Source organism: Pelobates fuscus, chromosome 13 (genome assembly GCF_036172605.1).
Source record: "Pelobates fuscus isolate aPelFus1 chromosome 13, aPelFus1.pri, whole genome shotgun sequence".
NCBI classification, from domain to species: domain Eukaryota; kingdom Metazoa; phylum Chordata; class Amphibia; order Anura; family Pelobatidae; genus Pelobates; species Pelobates fuscus.
In genome coordinates, this window is record NC_086329.1 from 2,316,012 (window position 1) to 2,328,133 (window position 12,122).

Below are 12,122 nucleotides of genomic sequence, written 5' to 3' on the forward strand. Positions count from 1 at the left end.
ATAACAACTGTCACGTTCACACGCGGTCTGACCCAATAACAACTGTCACGTTCACACACGGTCTGACCCAATAACAACTGTCACGTTCACACACGGTCTGACCCAATAACAACTGTCACGTTCACACGCGGTCTGACCCAATAACAACTGTCACGTTCACACACGGTCTGACCCAATAACAACTGTCACGTTCACACGCGGTCTGACCCAATAACAACTGTCACGTTCACACGCGGTCTGACCCAATAACAACTGTCACGTTCACACGCGGTCTGACCCAATAACAACTGTCACGTTCACACACGGTCTGACCCAATAACAACTGTCACGTTCACACACGGTCTGACCCAATAACAACTGTCACGTTCACACGCGGTCTGACCCAATAACAACTGTCACGTTCACACACGGTCTGACCCAATAACAACTGTCACGTTCACACGCGGTCTGACCCAATAACAACTGTCACGTTCACACGCGGTCTGACCCAATAACAACTGTCACGTTCACACACGGTCTGACCCAATAACAACTGTCACGTTCAGACGCGGTCTGACCCAATAACAACTGTCACGTTCAGACGCGGTCTGACCCAATAACACTGTCACGTTCAGACGCGGTCTGACCCAATAACAACTGTCACGTTCACACACGGTCTGACCCAATAACAACTGTCACGTTCAGACGCGGTCTGACCCAATAACAACTGTCACGTTCACACACGGTCTGACCCAATAACAACTGTCACGTTCACACACGGTCTGACCCAATAACAACTGTCACGTTCACACGCGGTCTGACCCAATAACAACTGTCACGTTCACACACGGTCTGACCCAATAACAACTGTCACGTTCAGAAACGGTCTGACCCAATAACAACTGTCACGTTCACACGCGGTCTGACCCAATAACAGCTGTCACGTTCAGACGCGGTCTGACCCAATAACAACTGTCACGTTCACACACGGTCTGACCCAATAACAACTGTCACGTTCAGACGCGGTCTGACCCAATAACAACTGTCACGTTCAGACACGGTCTGACCCAATAACAACTGTCACGTTCACACGCGGTCTGACCCAATAACAACTGTCACGTTCACACGCGGTCTGACCCAATAACAACTGTCACGTTCACACGCGGTCTGACCCAATAACAACTGTCACGTTCACACGCGGTCTGACCCAATAACAACTGTCACGTTCACACGCGGTCTGACCCAATAACAACTGTCACGTTCACACACGGTCTGACCCAATAACAACTGTCACGTTCACACACGGTCTGACCCAATAACAACTGTCACGTTCACACACGGTCTGACCCAATAACAACTGTCACGTTCACACGCGGTCTGACCCAATAACAACTGTCACGTTCACACGCGGTCTGACCCAATAACAACTGTCACGTTCAGACGCGGTCTGACCCAATAACAACTGTCACGTTCACACACGGTCTGACCCAATAACAACTGTCACGTTCACACGCGGTCTGACCCAATAACAACTGTCACGTTCAGACACGGTCTGACCCAATAACAACTGTCACGTTCACACGCGGTCTGACCCAATAACAACTGTCACGTTCACACGCGGTCTGACCCAATAACAACTGTCACGTTCACACACGGTCTGACCCAATAACAACTGTCACGTTCACACACGGTCTGACCCAATAACAACTGTCACGTTCACACGCGGTCTGACCCAATAACAACTGTCACGTTCAGACGCGGTCTGACCCAATAACAACTGTCTTGTTCAGACGCGGTCTGACCCAATAACAACTGTCACGTTCACACACGGTCTGACCCAATAACAACTGTCACGTTCACACGCGGTCTGACCCAATAACAACTGTCACGTTCACACGCGGTCTGACCCAATAACAACTGTCACGTTCACACGCGGTCTGACCCAATAACAACTGTCACGTTCACACACGGTCTGACCCAATAACAACTGTCACGTTCACACACGGTCTGACCCAATAACAACTGTCACGTTCACACGCGGTCTGACCCAATAACAACTGTCACGTTCACACACGGTCTGACCCAATAACAACTGTCACGTTCAGACGCGGTCTGACCCAATAACAACTGTCACGTTCACACGCGGTCTGACCCAATAACAACTGTCACGTTCACACGCGGTCTGACCCAATAACAACTGTCACGTTCACACGCGGTCTGACCCAATAACAACTGTCACGTTCACACACGGTCTGACCCAATAACAACTGTCACGTTCAGACGCGGTCTGACCCAATAACAACTGTCACGTTCACACTCGGTCTGACCCAATAACAACTGTCACGTTCACACGCGGTCTGACCCAATAACAACTGTCACGTTCACACGCGGTCTGACCCAATAACAACTGTCACGTTCAGACGCGGTCTGACCCAATAACAACTGTCACGTTCACACACGGTCTGACCCAATAACAACTGTCACGTTCACACACGGTCTGACCCAATAACAACTGTCACGTTCACACACGGTCTGACCCAATAACAACTGTCACGTTCACACACGGTCTGACCCAATAACAACTGTCACGTTCAGACGCGGTCTGACCCAATAACAACTGTCACGTTCAGACACGGTCTGACCCAATAACAACTGTCACGTTCACACACGGTCTGACCCAATAACAACTGTCACGTTCACACGCGGTCTGACCCAATAACAACTGTCACGTTCACACGCGGTCTAACCCAATAACAACTGTCACGTTCACACACGGTCTGACCCAATAACAACTGTCACGTTCAGACGCGGTCTGACCCAATAACAACTGTCACGTTCACACACGGTCTGACCCAATAACAACTGTCACGTTCAGACGCGGTCTGACCCAATAACAACTGTCACGTTCACACGCGGTCTGACCCAATAACAACTGTCACGTTCACACACGGTCTGACCCAATAACAACTGTCACGTTCACACGCGGTCTGACCCAATAACAACTGTCACGTTCACACGCGGTCTGACCCAATAACAACTGTCACGTTCACACACGGTCTGACCCAATAACAACTGTCACGTTCACACACGGTCTGACCCAATAACAACTGTCACGTTCACACACGGTCTGACCCAATAACAACTGTCACGTTCACACACGGTCTGACCCAATAACAACTGTCACGTTCACACACGGTCTGACACAATAACAACTGTCACGTTCACACACGGTCTGACCCAATAACAACTGTCACGTTCACACACGGTCTGACACAATAACAACTGTCACGTTCACACACGGTCTGACCCAATAACAACTGTCACGTTCAGACATGGTCTGACCCAATAACAGCTGTCACGTTCACACGCGGTCTGACCCAATAACAACTGTCACGTTCACACGCGGTCTGACCCAATAACAACTGTCACGTTCAGACACGGTCTGACCCAATAACAACTGTCACGTTCACACACGGTCTGACCCAATAACAGCTGTCACGTTCACACACGGTCTGACCCAATAACAACTGTCACGTTCACACGCGGTCTGACCCAATAACAACTGTCACGTTCAGACACGGTCTGACCCAATAACAACTGTCACGTTCACACGCGGTCTGACCCAATAACAACTGTCACGTTCACACGCGGTCTGACCCAATAACAACTGTCACGTTCACACACGGTCTGACCCAATAACAACTGTCACGTTCACACACGGTCTGACCCAATAACAACTGTCACGTTCACACGCGGTCTGACCCAATAACAACTGTCACGTTCAGACGCGGTCTGACCCAATAACAACTGTCTTGTTCAGACGCGGTCTGACCCAATAACAACTGTCACGTTCACACACGGTCTGACCCAATAACAACTGTCACGTTCACACGCGGTCTGACCCAATAACAACTGTCACGTTCACACGCGGTCTGACCCAATAACAACTGTCACGTTCACACGCGGTCTGACCCAATAACAACTGTCACGTTCACACACGGTCTGACCCAATAACAACTGTCACGTTCACACACGGTCTGACCCAATAACAACTGTCACGTTCACACGCGGTCTGACCCAATAACAACTGTCACGTTCACACACGGTCTGACCCAATAACAACTGTCACGTTCACACGCGGTCTGACCCAATAACAACTGTCACGTTCACACACGGTCTGACCCAATAACAACTGTCACGTTCACACACGGTCTGACCCAATAACAACTGTCACGTTCACACGCGGTCTGACCCAATAACAACTGTCACGTTCACACGCGGTCTGACCCAATAACAACTGTCACGTTCACACACGGTCTGACCCAATAACAACTGTCACGTTCAGATGCGGTCTGACCCAATAACAACTGTCACGTTCAGACGCGGTCTGACCCAATAACAGCTGTCACGTTCAGACGCGGTCTGACCCAATAACAACTGTCACGTTCACACACGGTCTGACCCAATAACAACTGTCACGTTCAGACGCGGTCTGACCCAATAACAACTGTCACGTTCACACACGGTCTGACCCAATAACAACTGTCACGTTCACACACGGTCTGACCCAATAACAACTGTCACGTTCACACGCGGTCTGACCCAATAACAACTGTCACGTTCACACACGGTCTGACCCAATAACAACTGTCACGTTCAGAAACGGTCTGACCCAATAACAACTGTCACGTTCACACGCGGTCTGACCCAATAACAGCTGTCACGTTCAGACGCGGTCTGACCCAATAACAACTGTCACGTTCACACACGGTCTGACCCAATAACAACTGTCACGTTCAGACGCGGTCTGACCCAATAACAACTGTCACGTTCAAACACGGTCTGACCCAATAACAACTGTCACGTTCACACGCGGTCTGACCCAATAACAACTGTCACGTTCACACGCGGTCTGACCCAATAACAACTGTCACGTTCACACGCGGTCTGACCCAATAACAACTGTCACGTTCACACGCGGTCTGACCCAATAACAACTGTCACGTTCACACGCGGTCTGACCCAATAACAACTGTCACGTTCACACACGGTCTGACCCAATAACAACTGTCACGTTCACACACGGTCTGACCCAATAACAACTGTCACGTTCACACACGGTCTGACCCAATAACAACTGTCACGTTCACACGCGGTCTGACCCAATAACAACTGTCACGTTCAGACGCGGTCTGACCCAATAACAACTGTCACGTTCAGACGCGGTCTGACCCAATAACAACTGTCACGTTCAGACACGGTCTGACCCAATAACAACTGTCACGTTCACACACGGTCTGACCCAATAACAGCTGTCACGTTCACACACGGTCTGACCCAATAACAACTGTCACGTTCAGACGCGGTCTGACCCAATAACAACTGTCACGTTCACACGCGGTCTGACCCAATAACAACTGTCACGTTCACACACGGTCTGACCCAATAACAACTGTCACGTTCAGACGCGGTCTGACCCAATAACAACTGTCACGTTCACACACGGTCTGACCCAATAACAACTGTCACGTTCAGACGCGGTCTGACCCAATAACAACTGTCACGTTCACACACGGTCTGACCCAATAACAACTGTCACGTTCACACGCGGTCTGACCCAATAACAACTGTCACGTTCACACGCGGTCTGACCCAATAACAACTGTCACGTTCACACGCGGTCTGACCCAATAACAACTGTCACGTTCACACACGGTCTGACCCAATAACAACTGTCACGTTCACACACGGTCTGACCCAATAACAACTGTCACGTTCACACGCGGTCTGACCCAATAACAGCTGTCACGTTCAGACGCGGTCTGACCCAATAACAACTGTCACGTTCACACACGGTCTGACCCAATAACAACTGTCACGTTCAGACGCGGTCTGACCCAATAACAACTGTCACGTTCAGACACGGTCTGACCCAATAACAACTGTCACGTTCACACGCGGTCTGACCCAATAACAACTGTCACGTTCACACGCGGTCTGACCCAATAACAACTGTCACGTTCACACACGGTCTGACCCAATAACAACTGTCACGTTCACACACGGTCTGACCCAATAACAACTGTCACGTTCACACACGGTCTGACCCAATAACAACTGTCACGTTCACACACGGTCTGACCCAATAACAACTGTCACGTTCACACGCGGTCTGACCCAATAACAACTGTCACGTTCAGACGCGGTCTGACCCAATAACAACTGTCACGTTCAGACGCGGTCTGACCCAATAACAACTGTCACGTTCAGACACGGTCTGACCCAATAACAACTGTCACGTTCACACACGGTCTGACCCAATAACAGCTGTCACGTTCACACACGGTCTGACCCAATAACAACTGTCACGTTCAGACGCGGTCTGACCCAATAACAACTGTCACGTTCACACGCGGTCTGACCCAATAACAACTGTCACGTTCACACACGGTCTGACCCAATAACAACTGTCACGTTCAGACGCGGTCTGACCCAATAACAACTGTCACGTTCACACGCGGTCTGACACAATAACAACTGTCACGTTCACACACGGTCTGACCCAATAACAACTGTCACGTTCACACGCGGTCTGACCCAATAACAACTGTCACGTTCACACGCGGTCTGACCCAATAACAACTGTCACGTTCACACACGGTCTGACCCAATAACAACTGTCACGTTCACACGCGGTCTGACCCAATAACAACTGTCACGTTCACACGCGGTCTGACCCAATAACAACTGTCACGTTCACACGCGGTCTGACCCAATAACAACTGTCACGTTCACACGCGGTCTGACCCAATAACAACTGTCACGTTCACACACGGTCTGACCCAATAACAACTGTCACGTTCAGACGCGGTCTGACCCAATAACAACTGTCACGTTCACACACGGTCTGACCCAATAACAACTGTCACGTTCACACGCGGTCTGACCCAATAACAACTGTCACGTTCACACGCGGTCTGACCCAATAACAACTGTCACGTTCACACGCGGTCTGACCCAATAACAACTGTCACGTTCACACGCGGTCTGACCCAATAACAACTGTCACGTTCACACGCGGTCTGACCCAATAACAACTGTCACGTTCACACGCGGTCTGACCCAATAACAACTGTCACGTTCACACGCGGTCTGACCCAATAACAACTGTCACGTTCACACACGGTCTGACCCAATAACAACTGTCACGTTCACACGCGGTCTGACCCAATAACAACTGTCACGTTCACACGCGGTCTGACCCAATAACAACTGTCACGTTCACACACGGTCTGACCCAATAACAACTGTCACGTTCACACACGGTCTGACCCAATAACAGCTGTCACGTTCACACACGGTCTGACCCAATAACAACTGTCACGTTCACACACGGTCTGACCCAATAACAGCTGTCACGTTCACACGCGGTCTGACCCAATAACAACTGTCACGTTCACACGCGGTCTGACCCAATAACAACTGTCACGTTCACACGCGGTCTGACCCAATAACAACTGTCACGTTCACACACGGTCTGACCCAATAACAACTGTCACGTTCACACACGGTCTGACCCAATAACAACTGTCACGTTCACACGCGGTCTGACCCAATAACAACTGTCACGTTCACACACGGTCTGACCCAATAACAGCTGTCACGTTCAGACGCGGTCTGACCCAATAACAACTGTCACGTTCAGACACGGTCTGACCCAATAACAACTGTCACGTTCACACGCGGTCTGACCCAATAACAACTGTCACGTTCACACACGGTCTGACCCAATAACAACTGTCACGTTCAGACATGGTCTGACCCAATAACAGCTGTCACGTTCACACGCGGTCTGACCCAATAACAACTGTCACGTTCAGACACGGTCTGACCCAATAACAACTGTCACGTTCAGACGCGGTCTGACCCAATAACAACTGTCACGTTCACACACGGTCTGACCCAATAACAACTGTCACGTTCACACACGGTCTGACCCAATAACAACTGTCACGTTCAGACGCGGTCTGACCCAATAACAACTGTCACGTTCACACACGGTCTGACCCAATAACAACTGTCACGTTCACACGCGGTCTGACCCAATAACAACTGTCACGTTCACACACGGTCTGACCCAATAACAACTGTCACGTTCACACACGGTCTGACCCAATAACAACTGTCACGTTCACACACGGTCTGACCCAATAACAACTGTCACGTTCACACACGGTCTGACCCAATAACAACTGTCACGTTCACACACGGTCTGACCCAATAACAACTGTCACGTTCACACACGGTCTGACCCAATAACAACTGTCACGTTCAGACGCGGTCTGACCCAATAACAACTGTCACGTTCACACGCGGTCTGACCCAATAACAACTGTCACGTTCAGACGCGGTCTGACCCAATAACAACTGTCACGTTCACACACGGTCTGACCCAATAACAACTGTCACGTTCACACACGGTCTGACCCAATAACAACTGTCACGTTCACACACGGTCTGACCCAATAACAACTGTCACGTTCACACACGGTCTGACCCAATAACAACTGTCACGTTCACACACGGTCTGACCCAATAACAACTGTCACGTTCACACACGGTCTGACCCAATAACAACTGTCACGTTCACACACGGTCTGACCCAATAACAACTGTCACGTTCACACACGGTCTGACCCAATAACAACTGTCACGTTCACACACGGTCTGACCCAATAACAGCTGTCACGTTCACACACGGTCTGACCCAATAACAACTGTCACGTTCAGACGCGGTCTGACCCAATAACAACTGTCACGTTCACACACGGTCTGACCCAATAACAACTGTCACGTTCACACACGGTCTGACCCAATAACAACTGTCACGTTCACACACGGTCTGACCCAATAACAACTGTCACGTTCAGACGCGGTCTGACCCAATAACAACTGTCACGTTCACACGCGGTCTGACCCAATAACAACTGTCACGTTCACACACGGTCTGACCCAATAACAACTGTCACGTTCAGACGCGGTCTGACCCAATAACAACTGTCACGTTCACACGCGGTCTGACCCAATAACAACTGTCACGTTCACACACGGTCTGACCCAATAACAACTGTCACGTTCACACACGGTCTGACCCAATAACAACTGTCACGTTCAGACGCGGTCTGACCCAATAACAACTGTCACGTTCACACACGGTCTGACCCAATAACAGCTGTCACGTTCACACGCGGTCTGACCCAATAACAGCTGTCACGTTCACACGCGGTCTGACCCAATAACAGCTGTCACGTTCACACGCGGTCTGACCCAATAACAGCTGTCACGTTCAGACGCGGTCTGACCCAATAACAGCTGTCACGTTCAGACGCGGTCTGACCCAATAACAACTGTCACGTTCAGACGCGGTCTGACCCAATAACAACTGTCACGTTCAGACGCGGTCTGACCCAATAACAGCTGTCACGTTCACACGCGGTCTGACCCAATAACAGCTGTCACGTTCACACGCGGTCTGACCCAATAACAGCTGTCACGTTCAGACGCGGTCTGACCCAATAACAGCTGTCACGTTCAGACGCGGTCTGACCCAATAACAGCTGTCACGTTCAGACGCGGTCTGACCCAATAACAGCTGTCACGTTCAGACGCGGTCTGACCCAATAACAGCTGTCACGTTCAGACGCGGTCTGACCCAATAACAACTGTCACGTTCAGACGCGGTCTGACCCAATAACAACTGTCACGTTCAGACGCGGTCTGACCCAATAACAACTGTCACGTTCAGACGCTGTCTGACCCAATAACAACTGTCACGTTCAAACGCGGTCTGACCCAATAACAACTGTCACGTTCAGACGCGGTCTGACCCAATAACAACTGTCACGTTCAGACGCGGTCTGACCCAATAACAACTGTCACGTTCAGACGCGGTCTGACCCAATAACAACTGTCACGTTCAGACGCGGTCTGACCCAATAACAACTGTCACGTTCAGACGCGGTCTGACCCAATAACAGCTGTCACGTTCAGACGCGGTCTGACCCAATAACAGCTGTCACGTTCAGACGCGGTCTGACCCAATAACAGCTGTCACGTTCAGACGCGGTCTGACCCAATAACAGCTGTCACGTTCAGACGCGGTCTGACCCAATAACAGCTGTCACGTTCAGACGCGGTCTGACCCAATAACAACTGTCACGTTCAGACACGGTCTGACCCAATAACAACTGTCACGTTCAGACACGGTCTGACCCAATAACAACTGTCACGTTCAGACGCGTTCTGACCCAATAACAACTGTCACGTTCAGACGCGGTCTGACCCAATAACAACTGTCACGTTCAGACGCGGTCTGACCCAATAACAGCTGTCACGTTCAGACGCGGTCTGACCCAATAACAGCTGTCACGTTCAGACGCGGTCTGACCCAATAACAGCTGTCACGTTCAGACGCGGTCTGACCCAATAACAGCTGTCACGTTCAGACGCGGTCTGACCCAATAACAGCTGTCACGTTCAGACGCGGTCTGACCCAATAACAGCTGTCACGTTCAGACGCGGTCTGACCCAATAACAACTGTCACGTTCACACACGGTCTGACCCAATAACAACTGTCACGTTCAGACGCGGTCTGACCCTTTAACTGTCATTTTGTTTTCCTCAGAGCAGGAGTGGTTTTAATGCATGAATACTGTTGCTTTGTGTGCATTAAACAGATCTCTACCCAGCATTAAGCCTCGGCTCATGTTTGGGGGATGGGATAACTACACTGTGGTGGATTGCTATAACACAATACTCCCCTGAGTATAAGCTCCTGTAAGAGCTTTTTCCTGATACGCTCTCTGTTTTTAGGAGAGGTCTACCCACTGATAGCTGGATTCTGGCCTTGGGTCCAGGGTGGGTGAAAGACAGCGAGACCCCGGCGCAGCTGCATCACTGGAAGTGGGGTCTGCAGTGCTGATGGTGTCTGGTGGAGTGCTCAGAGTCCTCTGCAAGCGCTAGGAGCATCGATTGGCGGAGGTACCTTTTCGGAGTGCCAGCGGTCCGTCACACGCAGTTCAACGCTTAAGCATTCGCTGTTTTCCGAAATTCAGCCATTCATCCATTGTCACTAGGGGCTTGGTGGGTGGGGTTCTAATTGACAAGCGGGGAACCTACTGTTCCCACGCCCACCCATGTGTTCTGACAGGTAAATCTTGAGCGTTACCTGATTACTAAGCCAACCAATCAGAACACTCTGGGTTACATTTCTGGGCGTGGGAGTCTTTTTATAAGCCTTTCCCCGCCCTGCGGAGCTCAGTCTGTGTGGAGACCACACTGGGTGAAAATGGATTGAGTTTTTAACGTCAAGATTTTTATTTTTTTTGTAAAGGAATACTGTAGTGCCAGGAATACAAAGCTGTAGTCCTGACAATATTGCCCCCCCCCCCCCCCCATGCATCCCACGACGAGCGGCGTCTAATCCGCATGCGCAGCTAATGCCACACGCCCATAGCAAAGCATTGATTCAAAATATGACGCTGGAGGTCCTCATGCAGAGCGCCAGATACTGAACCAAAGGTACATTTCATTTCAGGAAGCACCTCCAATGGCTGTCCTTTGAACCAAAGCCTAATATTGGCACAGATGGGTGCAGTGGGGATCCCTGTCATTTGTGAGAATGCTTGGGCTGGTTCAGAGGGAGACATGCTAGCTGACAGAGCCAGTGGGAATACAGTAATGGTTAACGTGCTCAGACTCCAGAAGATGTGCTGAGTTTTCATTACGTTACACTGCGCTGGGTCTTATCTCCTTTGTCCTCTTCATTGACAGGGAATTAGGGTATATACAATGAACTATAACCACAATACAAGTCGCACCCTGTCCATGCCATCAGATAATTAGTTTTTCCTGCTTCTCAGTAGGATCCCAGTTCTCTTTGCAGATAACATTTAGATAAGGTATACAGAGTATTTATACTGATCCTAGTGATTATTTCTTCCTGTGTGTGAGTGCGAGAGAATGCAAAGGTTAGTTGTCACTGCTCCGGCTGTAAACCGCAATCAGCCAGCTCTTTGTTGGTTGTGTATTCTAAAGCATGTACCCCACCCATTTTGTGCAGTTAATAAAGTGTCCCTCCCTG